Here is a 14,363-nt window from a genome sequence, read left to right as displayed (position 1 = left end):
AACCTTAAATTTGTATCAATAGATCAAAATCCTTACTAAGGTAAAGGATTATCTCTATATCATATCCCCCTTTTTTTAGAAATTGGCTGTAACCATTAGCCATTTATGACCAACCCTTTTAAAATGAAAATAAACATTTATAAACAATCATTTTGGGAATTTGGAGATAGTTTTCTCCAAACTTCTTCCTGCTGTTTGTTGGGTAAAGTATTTTTAGGGTTCATGGAAATCTTTCAGGGGGCTCTTGTTCCATCAAACCACATTAGCCTGGAAGGAATCCACAGGTTCCCATCCTCTGTGGAAACAAAAGCAGAACCTCTTTTCCAAAGTAACATATTCTTAGACTCAAATTTTGAAGTCAAAATACCTTTAAAATATATATGTTTGTTTAGTTTAGAAGCCCCCAGAATCAAATGTCTCTCTGTAGTCAAAAAATTCAAAGAAAACATAATAATATACATAAGCTAGACTCTTTGTGTATTTTTCATCTTTTTGTGGCCCATTTTTTTAAGTTCTCTTTTTCCCTTAAGAACCTCAGTTTAATATCCTTAAATTATTTTTATCTGTATGTCTTTTATCCTCTGTCTTTAGAGGCTTTTTTTTTTTGGTCTAACTCTGTCTTTACTGTGCATCTGTAAACTTTTTCTGACCAGGAGCATTTTTTAAAATGCTAAGCAGGCATGGCTAGGACTAAAGTTATAGCGTTGCCTGTTGTCTTCACGCCATCCAACATGGCAGAGGTATGTTCAGAACCTCTGCAAGTCATGCTCACTGCCCCAGCTCCAGGGATGCAACCAGTCTATGTCACCATTAAACTACTTATGGCATGCTGCCTGCAAACCCCATTTAAGTGCTTTATAGCAGGACCCCCAGAAAGAGCTAGCCTTTTGTGCTGCCAGCATGAGTCAGGAAGTCATCTCTTAAAGAAGTCACACATTTGTTTGCCACCAGCAAACAGAACCTATTTTAAAAATGTGGCTACCAGGAAGCTGCAATTGATTCACATTTTTGTGGGTCTAGAAGCTTTTTTTAAGATTTCTTAGGCTTTATGTGGATGTATGTTGCCAAACATTGTGTGCCAACTTGTAAATGGAGACTGCACTTTCATTTCCCAGCCACCCAGATCCAAATAATCACACAGAAACTCTATTAATTGCAACACTGGTTTGACCAATGGCTTAGGTGTATTCCTAGCTAGGTCTTACATCTTAAATTAACCAAGTTCTATTAATCTATGTATTGCCATGAGGCTGTGGCTTATTAGTAATGTTCTGGTATCTTTCTCCTTTGGCAGCTACATCATGGCATCTCCTTGACTCCACCAACTTTCTCTCTCTCTCTCTTCTCTGTTTGGATTTCCCACCTGGCATTACTCTGCTAAGCCATTGGCCAAACAGCTTTATTCATCAACAAATAAAAGCAACACATATACAGAAGGACATCCCACATCAAACACTGTGACATTCCTAGGAGTGGGCGATTACTGTGCCTTGAAGATCAAGGCATCAGTCACAGAATAACAGGATGAAGCTGAGTCAAATGAGGTGCAGGGGATGCAACTCAGTGAGAATGCATGGGTTCAGCATGTGTGAGGCCCTCAGTTCAATCTTCAGCACCCAAAAATCAAAGGCAAATGAATGACGTCATTGGCACTCCCACCATAAAAAAGAGGAGCAAACTATAAGAGAATGAGACATAAAGTTTTTGGTGACCCCAAGCTGAGTTTGTGTCATGACCACTAATGGATGCAGTGAGAATTTCTTACAAGTACATTTTTCTTACAACTTGAACCAGTGACTTCCCTTAGTGATGGATATGAAAATGAACCAAGAGCAGTGTGTTTCACAGGTGGCCACAAATATTGGCTTCAAGAGATACAGTCCACTGAAAGATAGTACATGTAGTGGGGTGTTCTCAGGCCAGAGGCAGTGGGGAAAGATAACAGGTCTGTGTCCTCCAAGATGCAGTGACCCAGGAGATATGGACAACAGAGCTTTAAAGCAAGCAGAACTTTGGAAACCTACTCTCACAGGAATAAGAGTAGCACTTTGTCAATCCCTTCAGAGCCCACATGGGCTATCATGAGAGATAGAATTAGACCCTTCTCCTCCATTGTGGAATCATCACAAACCTCCTGATTTTCCCCCTGCTGTTAGCTTCCATAAATGATAGGAAGGCTTTGCCATGGATGTGTGACACGCCCTACTGTGATCCTCTAGCTTCTGTCCTTAGGCTGAAAAAAATCAATCAGAAGGCAATCCTCAACTGATCCTCCCCAGTAGGTACTAGCTAGAATCGAGGAAACTGCCAACTGGGCTTAGTGGCACCCCTGTAATCCCAGCACTTGAGAGCCACTGAGGCAAGAGGATTTCTATGACGTCAATGCCAGCCTTACTGCATACCAAGGCTCTCTGTCCAAAAAGAAAAGGAAAGAAAGCCAGAAAGAGAAAAAGAAAAACTTCTGCTTGTAAAACAGAAGCTGAGCAAATAAGTACTTGCTTCTGTTCCAGACACCCTGAGTTCAGTGCCCGGTACCCAGGTAGGCAGCTCACACCTAGCTAGGATCCAGGGCACTCAATACCCTCATGCCTTCCACAATAAACACATACACACAAGTCATAAGTCTTTTTTCTTTCAAGAGCCTCTGAGCAAAGCTTCTCCTTCACCCAAAGCGATGGCTCAGTAGAAATTCAGATAACCTGTAGGCACACATCATCTGGCTGTGTCCAACCTATATACTAGAAACAGCTTATGAAGGAACAGCAAGGGAGAAGGAAGCTGTAATGTCAAATATGGCCGCTAGGTGGCAGACACTTCCACCCATGACAGTTGATGATAGACTTTAATGACAAACCAAGGATCATTTCAAAGCATAAAACTGATTTGTCATAGGGCCTGCTCCTTCTTGCTCCAGAGATCTGATGCTCCCTTCTGCCTTAATAATACAGACAATTAGAAATGAAAAAGTTTTAATGAAAAAGATATATAAAGATAATAGAAAACTAAACAGCTCTTACGGAGGTGAGTGACCTTTATAAATTTGCTTTTTAGTAGTTTAGATTTCTGTCTTTGAATGGTGTGTTTGGTGATTTATGTTTTTACTTAGTCATGCTTAGCTGGCTTTTTCAAACTTTGGTGATTTGGGAATGAGGGTCACGGAGGAACCTGACCACTTGGGAGAGAATCACAGCTCACACTGCGGACTGCTGAGGTCATGTTCCTTCGTCACATCACCCCTGCTGCCCTAGTTTGCTTTCTGCTGCTGTGATAAACACAGACCAAGACCAACTTAGAGAGAAAGAATGTATTTGGCTTACAGGTGACGGTCCATCATGGATACAGCCAAGGCGGAAGCATGGAGCAGAAGCTGAAGCAGAGACCACAAAGGAAAGGAATTTACTGGATGCACCCCTCGGCTGGCTTGCTCCACTATCTTTCTCCCTCCCTCCTTTCTTTCTTTTTTTCTTGTTTGTTTTTCGAGACAGGGTTTCTCTGTGTGGCCCTGGCTGTCGTGGAACTCATTCTGTAGACCAGGCTGGCCTCAAATTCAGACATCTCCTGCCTCTGCCTCCCAAGTGCTAGGATTCAAGCTGTGCATCACCGCCCTACAACTACCTTTCTTAAAGAGTCCTAGTGCACTGGACCATCCTTCATCAGTTAGCAGTTAAGAAGCACACCCACAGAAAAGCCCACAGGCAAATTCGATGGGGGCAAGGTCTCTGATGAGGCTTCCTGTTCCCAGGTGTGTCTAGGTGTGTTTCAAGTTGACAAAGCTACCTGTGACTCCTCGGCTCTAAGATTCTCTCTGTTCTGTGTTGTGGGATGTTATTTTAACCATGTAAGGATGTGTTAAATTGGTTTACACTGCACTTGTTAAACTATGTAAAGATGTACGGCTGTGCCACCTGATTGAGCTAATACAAGGATGAACAGCCAGTAGCTCAGCATAAGAGGGATGGGTGGGGCTGGCAGGTAGAGACAATAAGTAGGAAGAGAAATCTAGGCTCAAGGGAGGGAAGAGAAGAAGAAGGGAGAATGAGGGAGAAAGAGGACATGCCCAGGGCCAGACAGACATGAAGACAGCAGCAAAGCAAGATACACAGTGCCCAGGGCCAGACGGACATGGAGACAGCAGCAAAGCAAGATACACAGGAAGAAAGGTAAAAGGCCTGAAGGCAAAATGTAGATGAAGAGAGACTGGTTAAATAAGTTGTAAGAGCTAGTGGGACAAGTATAAGATAAGGCAGAGCAATCATAACTAATAAGAAATTTCTATATCATGATTTGGTGCTAGCCGGTGCCCAAAAGCAAAGGCCTGCTACAGTTCTGCGTATATGGGACTAGAGGGTGCCAGGTTTACTGTTTTCCTTCATCTGAATTTGAAAAAGTTCAGGCATTTTCCTACTGAAGCAAATGTGTTCATCATCATTTATTTTCATTGTGTATGGTGTAGTATGTGTGTGCACATACATTTATTGTCACTGTGTATGATGTAGTATGTGTGTGCACATGCATTTATTGTCACTGTGTAGGGTGTAATCTGTGTGTGCACATACATTTATTGTCACTGTGTATGATGTAGCATGTATGTGCACATACACTTATTGTCATTGTGTATGGTGTAGTATGTGTGTGCACATACATTCTCTGTGAGTCTTGAGACTGACCACTTGAGGCAGGAGCACTTAGGAACCCTTTTCTGAAACCTGAGCTCTTCTTCTCACACCTTGAGAGTTCTTACTGTACTTGGCCTCCAGAGCAGTGGGTCCCACCCTCCAGTGGAGAGCCTTAAACCCTGCCTTCTGCTTCTCTCTAGTCACACGGTCTTATAGTACGTCAGTTGTGAGAACGGTGTTTTATGTGTTCACGTGGCCCTGTGTGGAGATGAACTATGGAGGTCATTCTGCATTCTTTCTCAGGCCCAGAGACTTCATTTAAATTCCTTGTTTCCTTAGACAAGAACAGGACTTGAGTTCTTGTCCCCATGACGGGGTCTCCCTGGGGCACATTGTTCAGCAGTAAGATGTCCTTGTTGTCGGACCCTGGTGATGGTAAGGTGTGGATGACATCTGTTCTGGATGAAGAAAGGCAGCATGTTGAGCTGTGGTGACCACATGTGAAGGACCATAATCCACCAGCCGCTTGGTTCATCACTGAAAACTCATCATTTGGAACATGGAAGGAGAATTAATTTCTCCTTCACGGATGAAGTAAGAGGTAGGAGAAGGAAGTGCATCCTGTTATCCCGTTAGCTCTCAGGAATATCTGCAGAGCAAAAGAGTGAGGGACATGTGCCATGAGCATCCCTGGCAGCTCCTTTGACAGGCACATGGATTATTGACTGATCACCCCAGCAGGTTGCCAGTACTCACCACATTTAAAGATCCCATCTTCCACTCAACAGACATCATTCGTTCCTGACTGTGACTTACTGTCAGGGAGGTGAATTGGTCAGGTTTTTTGTTTGTTTGTTTCTATGACAAATACCTGGAAAAAATCATTTAAAAGAAGAAAGGACCGATTTCATCTCCATGTCTGAGTTTCTGTCCACGCTTGGCTGACCCCATTGCTTTCTGCCCTATCACAGTGGAAGGCTGTGTAAGCTCACCTCAGGACTGCAAGGAAGCAAAGAGACAGGAAGGGGGAGGAGCAAGATGTTTCCTTCTGAGTCACACTTGGTGCAGGAGAATTGTCTGTATTATGTCTATCTGTTTTAAATAAAAGCTTATTGGCCAGGCAGGAAGTATAGGTGGGTCAACCAGACAGGAAATAGAGGCAGGACAATGAGAACAGGAGTATTCTGAGAAGCAGGAAGCTCCCTCCACAGTTCTACCCAGACCACCAAAGAAGCAAGATGTGAGCTTCCCTGCTGAGAAAGGTACTGAGCCATGTGGCCAACATAGATAAGAATAATGGGTTAATATAAGCTACAAGAACTAATAAATAACCTGAGCTAATGGGCCAATGAGTTTTATAACTTATGGGGATCTCTATGTGATTTTCTTTGGGGCATGCCGGCTCTGGGGTACTGGGCAGGACAGAAACCCCAACAAGCAGGCCCTCATGTTACACACACTCCCAGTGACCTTCTGCCAATGAGTCTCACCACCCAAAAATGCCATCGTTATAAATCAACTCCATGTATGGTGAATCCATTGCTTAGGTCTGTGCCCTCAGGATCCAATCACTTCCAGTAGTGGCAACACATGTCCCCTTTGCAGAGGTGAGGGGGGTCACTTAAAATCAGACCCTAGAGGGTGTGGCTTAGTGTTTAGAGGATGACGGGAGAAGTGCACAGTAGTTGCTGGGCTATGGATCCCCATTATCTCTCAAGGTAGCTCAGTTGCTCTCCTCACTCACTGTTTATAGAAACAGATCTCAGGCACAAACTGGCCTTATGCAAGCTAGCTGAGCCCTCTGCCCCTGATGGGCATTTCCAGCCTCCGGCTTCTCTCTCCCTGAGTTTTCTTATGTCTTTATTCACACTTCCTCCAAATTCCTCATTTCCCTAAATTCCTCTTTTGCTCTCTCTTCGCACCCCCAGTTTGCTTGTTGTGATGTTTTAAAAGATCTTCTGTCCCAATGTTCAGCAAGTCACTTACTTTCTGAGACCAACTGCACTGGAGAAACGTGTGGGTCTCAGAGGCAGATAGAAGGAAGTTTGCCTGCTGGTCGGCAGTTGTGTGGGTTCATTCATAAAGAAGTCTGGGTTCTTTTTCATGGGCATCTCCTATTCAGTAGGCCCTATAAATTAAAAAAAAAAAACAAACCAAAAACCTCTCCCTCCCTTAAGTCGCTTCTGGTCAGGTATTTGGTCACAGCAAGAAGAAAAGTAGTTAATGCAGCTGTCAGAAATAATGGTCATCACTCCCATTTTACGAACAAGAACATAGCACCATAATTACATGAGTAACAAGGAGTAAAGTCCCAACTCAAACAGAATTAAACTCACTGGAGTGGATGATGGATGCAAACCTCGCCCTTCTTTGAGACATGCTTGGCCCCAGAAGTAGCTGACAATGCTCTGGGGGAGGAGGGGCAGGGTTATGTGGCAAAAACAATTGTGGGAATAAACAAACAAGGTTTTCCCATGAAGCGAGGCATCCTGACCCAGGCCAGAGTGTGTAGGCTGTTGAGTACAGGACATTCTTGTAGACCAAGGAGAGCTGCAGAGAGAAAGCACAAGTCTGTTCTTGGAGGCATTGTGGGTGTCGGTGTTAGTGTTGTCAACTTGGTTATTGTATTATTATAATAAATAAATAAATAAATAAATAACTTATGGACACTACTGTGTCTTGTTGATTGAGGCCCCAAAGAGTGAGCAGCATCCAAAGGAAACCCTGTCCCATCTCTCTAAGGAAGATGATTTCTGCATATGTTGTCAGAAGGCCCTTGAACAAGGGAGGCAAGAAGCCCAGGAGAGGCAGCCTGCTGTTCCACATGTCCTGCAATATTAACACCAGCACACTGCTCTGAAGAAACAGGCCACAAAGAGAAACGGAGATGTTGCAGAATATGCTAAACGTTTGGTCATGAGGATGAAAGAAGTCAAGGGAAAAAACAGGAACAGATGGCCAAGAGAAGTAGGCTGCCATCGCCGAGAGCTTCTACTTCTAGTTCTGTACCAGGTAAAACTGAGTCTTTGACAAATAAATGGTCAGAGAGGGACTCTTGGAAAGAGTGGCTTCTAAACTTGCATGATAAGTAGGAAGACAAAGAGAAGGAGGGAGAAGGTTCAAGGAATAACACAGGAGTCTCAAAGTCCTAGAGACAGAAGAGAACAGAGCTTAGTTTCATAAGGCATCCAGCGGTAGAGTAGTGGTAAAGAACCCAAATGAACCAGTCGACATGGATGGAGCCCTTCCACAACAGGCTCTGCATAGCTCACACGAACATAGAGCATCCCCACAAACAGCCAGTGGAAAGCGAGCTGGAAGTAGGCTAACCCTGGATGCTAAGGAGCAAAGTAATAGGAAGTTAATTCATGTAAGAAGTGATAGGAACTGGGTGAAATGTCACTAGGCAATGTAGAGGAATCCATCAGCTCTGACAAAGTTGAGGAGGCAATATTTGGGCTGGGCTCACCTATTTGGCCAATGATGTTTGAAACGTGTGTCACTCCCTGCCCCCACCCCGGCTCCACATGCCAGTGAGTCTCACAAGCCTTAACCCCCTTCTCCTGATACAACATGGGAGAAGTAAAACTTCAACTTTATGACAATATCCCATGGTTCCTGGGCATTAAAAAAAAAAAGATAGTGCACACTTCCATTGGTCCCTCCCACCGTCGCTACTATCCCAGCCCATATGTCCAAACTTAGTCTCCAGTGTCATGATATTAGGAAGTGGGGAAGTGTTAGGTCATGAGGATGGAACCCTTGGAAACAGGACTGGTTCACTTGTCGAGAGACATCCTGCACTGGAGAGATGGCTCGTCACCACACCGCTCTTCCAGAACACCAAAGTTCAGTTTCTAGAATGCATGTCAGGTTGTAGTTGGCTGTTGTTATGCTCTTTGGTGATTCACAACTCAGCTCTCAAATAAAACACATGTTAGCTTACTCTTTTTATAAATACCCAGCCTTAGCTTGGCTTGTTTCTAGACAGCTTTTCTTAACTAATTATCTAATCTATCTTTTGCCTCTGGACTTTTACCTTTCTCTATTTCTATCTTTCCTTCTAATTCCGTGCCAGGCTGTGTAGCTCAGGGCCTGGCCCCGGCACCCTACTCTTCTTCTTCTCTCACTCCTTGGTCTCTTCCTCTCAGATTCCTCCTCCTCTTTATTCTCTGTCTGCCAGCCACACCTGTTCTTTCTCCTGCCTTGCTATTGGCCATTCAGCTCTTTATTAGACCAATCAGGTGTTTTAGACAGGCAAAGAAACACAGCTTCACAGAGTTAAACAAATGCATCGTAAAAGAATGCAACATATCTTTGCCTTATTAAACAAATGCTCCACGGCATAAACTAATGTAACACATCTTTAACTGATATTCCACAATGCCAGACTGCTTACAACTTCACATAGCTCCAGCTCCAGAAGATCAATGCCATCTTCCAGGTTTCTCTAACACCTGTACATAACTCCCCTCCCCCCCACACACAATTGAAAGTAAAGTCTTTTTTTTTTAAGAAAAAAAGATACCTCAGGAGTTAACTTGCCCCATTCTCCACATGAAGACATGATAAGAAGGCAACATCTGTGAGAACACAGGCCTTCACCAGACATCTAGTCTTCTGTGTGTGAACCCCCAGCTTCCGGTTACCATCATAAATAATGCAGTCTATGGCATTTTATTATAGCTGCCCAAATAGACTTTCCTCAGGCCAGAATTCCTGCCAGATCTTTCACTTCTGAGTACAGGGATGAAATGGGACTTTTATCCGCATACGCACCATACAGATCTCTCAGGAGTGGTCTCTGAGAGGAATGGATGTATCAGATGGTTTGTGTCAGAGATAATGAAAGGGGAAATGATTGCTTTGCTATCATAATGGATGGGAAAGCATTTGAAATGATCCTTTTAGCAGAATTATCAAAGTATCTTAAAGAAGAAAATTAAGTTTATTGCTTTAGATATGTTGAACATACAGATCATGATCTGATCTACAGCTAAGTGCCCAGTTGCCTGACTGAAATTTGACAAGATCTCTCCAAACATTAGCGAAAGCTTCCAAATAGCACACAGCCACTCGCCATGTGTCCTAGAGAGCACCAGGCCCTGAGTTTATAGCTCCCGCCAATCCCTTCAGGAAATGTACTTGACATTCTCACATCTAGGAGATAATCTGTGATCAAGAAAAACCACCCACAGCCTCATACCGATTACTTTAACATTGCTGTCACAATACTGCAAGAATAACTTGAAGGAAGAAAAGTTAGTTTGGCTCACAGTTTCAGAAGGTTTCAGTCCGAAATCTCAAGGTCCAAATCAGGAGCAGATGGAGAGAGAGCACGAGCAAGGAACTCAGGACCGCGAGGGGTGCACCCACACACTGAGACAATGGGGATGTTCTATCGGGAACTCACCAAGGCCAGCTGGCCTGGGTCTGAAAAAACCTGGGATAAAACCGGACTTGCTGAACATAGCAAACAATGAGGACTACTGAGAACTCAAGAACAATGGCAATGGGTTTTTGATCCTACGGCACGTACTGGCTTTGTAGGAGCCTAGGCAGTTTGAATGCTCACCTTACTAGACCTGGATGGAGGTGGGTGGTCCTTGGACTTCCCACAGGGCAGGGAACCCTGATTGCTCTTTGGGCTGACGAGGGAGGGGGACTTGACCAGGGGAGGGGTAGGGAAATGGGAGGTGGTGGCAGGGAGGAGGCAGAAATCTTTAATAAATAATTAAAAAAAGAAAATTGCTATAAATATCTGTCTCATGCAGATATGTAGAAGTACAATAAAATTTAATTATAATAAAAAAAGAAGGTTTCAGTCCATCATGATTGAGAAGCACAGCCGAGTAGTTCAGTTAGTGGTGGACAAAGTGTGTAGCAAAGACTGTACACACACACACACACACACACACACACACACACACGCACATACACAAGTATATACATACGTGCACACATATATACACACACATGCACACCAAGTGTTCCACAGATTCATACACACAAGTATATACACACATGCACACACATACATACACACATGTACACACACATATACACATATACATACACACATACATGCACACACACATACTTACACACTTTCCTCTTTTGCCCCAGAGCAGTATGAAACTCTCACGAGAACCACACCATGAAGATGTGTTTCTCTCACTGTTAATAAAAAGATGATTGGCCAATAGCTAGGCAGGACTTTGGGGGCTGAGAAAATGCTGGGAGAAAGAAGGACAAAGTCTGAGGAGTCTTGAGTCAGACATGGAAGAAGCAACATGGGAAGTTCATAGATGAAGTAAATGAGCCTCAGGGCAGCACACAGATTAATGGAAATGAGTTAATTTAAGTGGTAAAGGCTAGCTAGTAACAAGATAAGCTATTGGCCAAACATTTATAATTAATATTAAGTCTGTGTGGTTATTTGGGAGCAACTAGCAGGACACAGAGAAACTCTGCCTACAAAAAACCAAAACGATTCTTCAACCATGCTTTTGGATACTTCAGTCTGAGGATCATGAACTAAACCAAACTGCTGTTCTTTAGATGTTACTCAATCTCAGGTACTGTGAAAACTGAAAATACATACTTTCCACAAGACTAACTCAGAAGTGAATATAACAAAGCCAGTTTCTTAACCTATAGTGCTAGTGATATAGCATACATCTTACATTTCCGTCTTTGCTGTTCTGTCGCTTTCAGCATAAACTATATGTTTACTGCTGACACTTACTGCCTGTGCTGGGTAACTTTGTTGTTTGTGGTTGGTGCATTGGTGTGTTGGCAGGTTGGTGTGTTGGTTTGTTGGTTGGTGGGTTGGTGAGTTGGTTAGTGGGTGGGTTGGTTGGTGGATTGGAGTGTTGGTTGGTGGTTGGGTTGGTTGGTTATTTTGTTGGTTGGTTGATTGGTGGGTTGGTTGGCTGGTGGGTTTGTTGGTTGATTTGTTGGTTGGTGGGTTGTTTGTTTGGTGGGTTGATTGGTTGGTTGGTGGGTTGACTGTTGATTGGTTGGGGTTGGTTGGTGGTTGGTGGGTTGTTTGGTTGGTGAGTTGGTGGGTTAGTTGGTTGGTGGGTTGTTTGGTTGGTGAGCTGATGGGTTAGTTGGTTGGTGGGTTGTTTGTTTGGTGAGTTGGTGGGATAGTTGGTTGGTGTGTTGGTTGGTTGGTGAGTTGGTGGGTTAGTTGGCTGGTTGATTTGTGGATTAGTAGATTGATTGGTTGGTTGGTGGGTTGGTGAGTTGGTTGTTTGGTGGGTTATTTGGTGGGTTTGTTGGCTACTTGGTGGGTTGATTGGTAGGTTGGTTGTTTGGTGGGTTGGTGAGCTGGTTGTTTTGTGGGTTTGTTGGTTAGTTAGTTGGTGGATTAATTGGTGGGGTTGTTGGTTGGTGGGTTAGTTGGTGGGTTGGTTGATTAGTTGGTGGGTTGGATGATTGGTTGGTGGTTTGGTGGGTTGGTAGGTTTTCTGCCAACTTCACGCAAACTAGAGTCACCTGGGAAAAGGGAACCTCAGTTGAGGAATTGCCTCCATCATATTGGTCTGTAGGAATATCTGTGGGGAACATATCCTGGAATAATGGCATATGTGAGGGCCCAGCCCACTGCCAGTACCATTTCTGGGCAAGTGGTCTTGAGTTGTACAAAAAAGCGGCTGAGTAAGACAGTGAGCAGTCACCACATGGTCTCTGTTTCAGTGCTTGCCTCCGGGTTCTTGCTGTGCTCGAGTTCTTGCTTTGGCTTCCCTCAGTGATGGACTATGTCATGGTTAGATCTTTTTTTTGTAAACAATACATACCAGGGTCATCAGGGAAGTGGGAACTTCAATAGAGAAAAATCCCTCCTCTAGATTGCCCTGTAGTAAGACATTTTTTGATTGATAGCCCACTGTAGGTAGTGCAGCCTCTGGGTTGACTAGGAAAGCAGACTGAGTAAGCCATGGGGAGCAAGCCAGTAAGCAACACTCCTCCTGCATGGTCTCTGTTTAACTTCCTTCCTCCAGGTTCCTCCCTGCTTGAGTTCCTGCCTTGACTTCCCTCAATAACAGACTGTGACTCAGAGGTGTAAACCAAATAAACCCTCTCCTCCACAAGCTGCTTTTGGTCAGAATGTTTTATCACAGTAGTAGAAAATCAGCTAGGACATCCCTGCAACCCCATGAATGGAACACAAGATATCGCAGGCCTTTCTTGTAAAGAAAAAAATCCAGGACAATTTATTCTCCCTTTTCGTAACTCGGGCAAGCTTACACTCTTAGGAACAGTACGACAGGAATAAAATAGCCTTCAGGAAACAAAAGCAAGACTTCATTTCCTTGAAAAGGGAAGTGGAATCTCAAAGGAAAAACAAATGAAAGGGAAGCTTACAAGTCTGCAGCGGGAGGAAAGGGCTCTGTGTCAGCATCCTGCCAGCTGGCAAGGTTGAGACACCAGCACTAACCTCTCCCCAGGCAAGAATGAACTGAGTTTGAGATTCTCTTTCTGAGGTCAGGAAGTGGTCTAACTGGTCTTTCTGCCCCTGCACAACTAATGCAGCGCTCTGTCCCTGGTGGACAGTTTAACAGCTTTTGGTTTTTGGTGGGTGAGCTGATAAATGGGTGAATGACTAGATGGGTGGATTTTTAAAGCATATTCATCTTACATTCTAAATTGTGTGTATGGGGCCAGTGTGTCCATATGAGTGCAGGCACAGAGGTATTGGACCACCTTGAGTTACAAGAAGGTTGTGAATGGCCTAACTGGAGTCTGGGGATGAAACTCAGAACCTCTAGAAGAGCTCCAAGTGTTCTTAACCACTGAGCAATCTCTCCAGTCCTGGTAGATTTAAATGCAGCAAGCAAGTTTTTTGGGGTTTTTTTTCTTCTTTTCTTCTTATTCTCCACCCTTACAGCAGCCTTTTCCTCCTGGCCCCACGGGCCAGGCAGCCATCAGATCACCCTCATCAGTACTACAGGGCCATGTCATGTCATAAACAGTAGATCTAGACAGCTAAACACCAGAGGGCAAGTCATGTTTCCATCTTCCTGGTGTCCCAGGACTGGCCCAGTCTGTCCCCGCAGGAAATAGTCAGCAAACTATTATTTTAGTGTTTTTGTTTTGTTTTATTTTTTGATAAGGAATATTAATGTTTAGTCAATATTAAGTCCGTTGAAATACCTGTACTTAGTTAATTTAAATTTTCCTTTTGTGCCCAGAATTGAAGTCTACAATCAGTTTTCACTCCAATGACATAATGTCAGCTTTCAAAAGACACAAGGCAGCCGCTTCTAGCTTTTTCCCATTTTTATTTGTCTTCTCTCATTCCAAATGATACAAAAAAGCTTTCAACTTAATGAATATATAATTCTCTCTAAATTAGAATGTGATTTACGTTTTGCAGCTTGAAAGGCTTGCCTCTATTAGATTTTCTTCTTTCCCTGTGTGAACAAGCAGATGCCTTCTGCCAGATCCGCCTCAACGCAGAGGGAACATGGGAGTCATTTGTTACATCTTTAATTCCCAAGGGCCATTTCAAAGAGGTTCTCTTTCCAGTTTTGTTCTTAGAAAACTCTCAAGAGAGTCCAAGTCTAAAAGGAACACTGTACAGTTTCCTACCCAAGATTGAGAGGAAACGGGCAAAGGTTAACAAAAACACGAAGAAAAAAAAGTTACCTCATTCTGTTTTATGGAAGGCAATTTCTAAGTGGCTTATCTGTTATGAAGATAACTTCATCCATGCATTTATTTAACAGTTAATTAGGA

The sequence above is a fragment of the Microtus ochrogaster genome, chromosome 18 (genome assembly GCF_000317375.1).
Source record: "Microtus ochrogaster isolate Prairie Vole_2 chromosome 18, MicOch1.0, whole genome shotgun sequence".
Lineage (NCBI taxonomy): Eukaryota > Metazoa > Chordata > Mammalia > Rodentia > Cricetidae > Microtus > Microtus ochrogaster.
The sequence above is the reverse complement of the archived record's forward strand: the minus strand, read 5'-3'. Positions refer to the sequence as shown.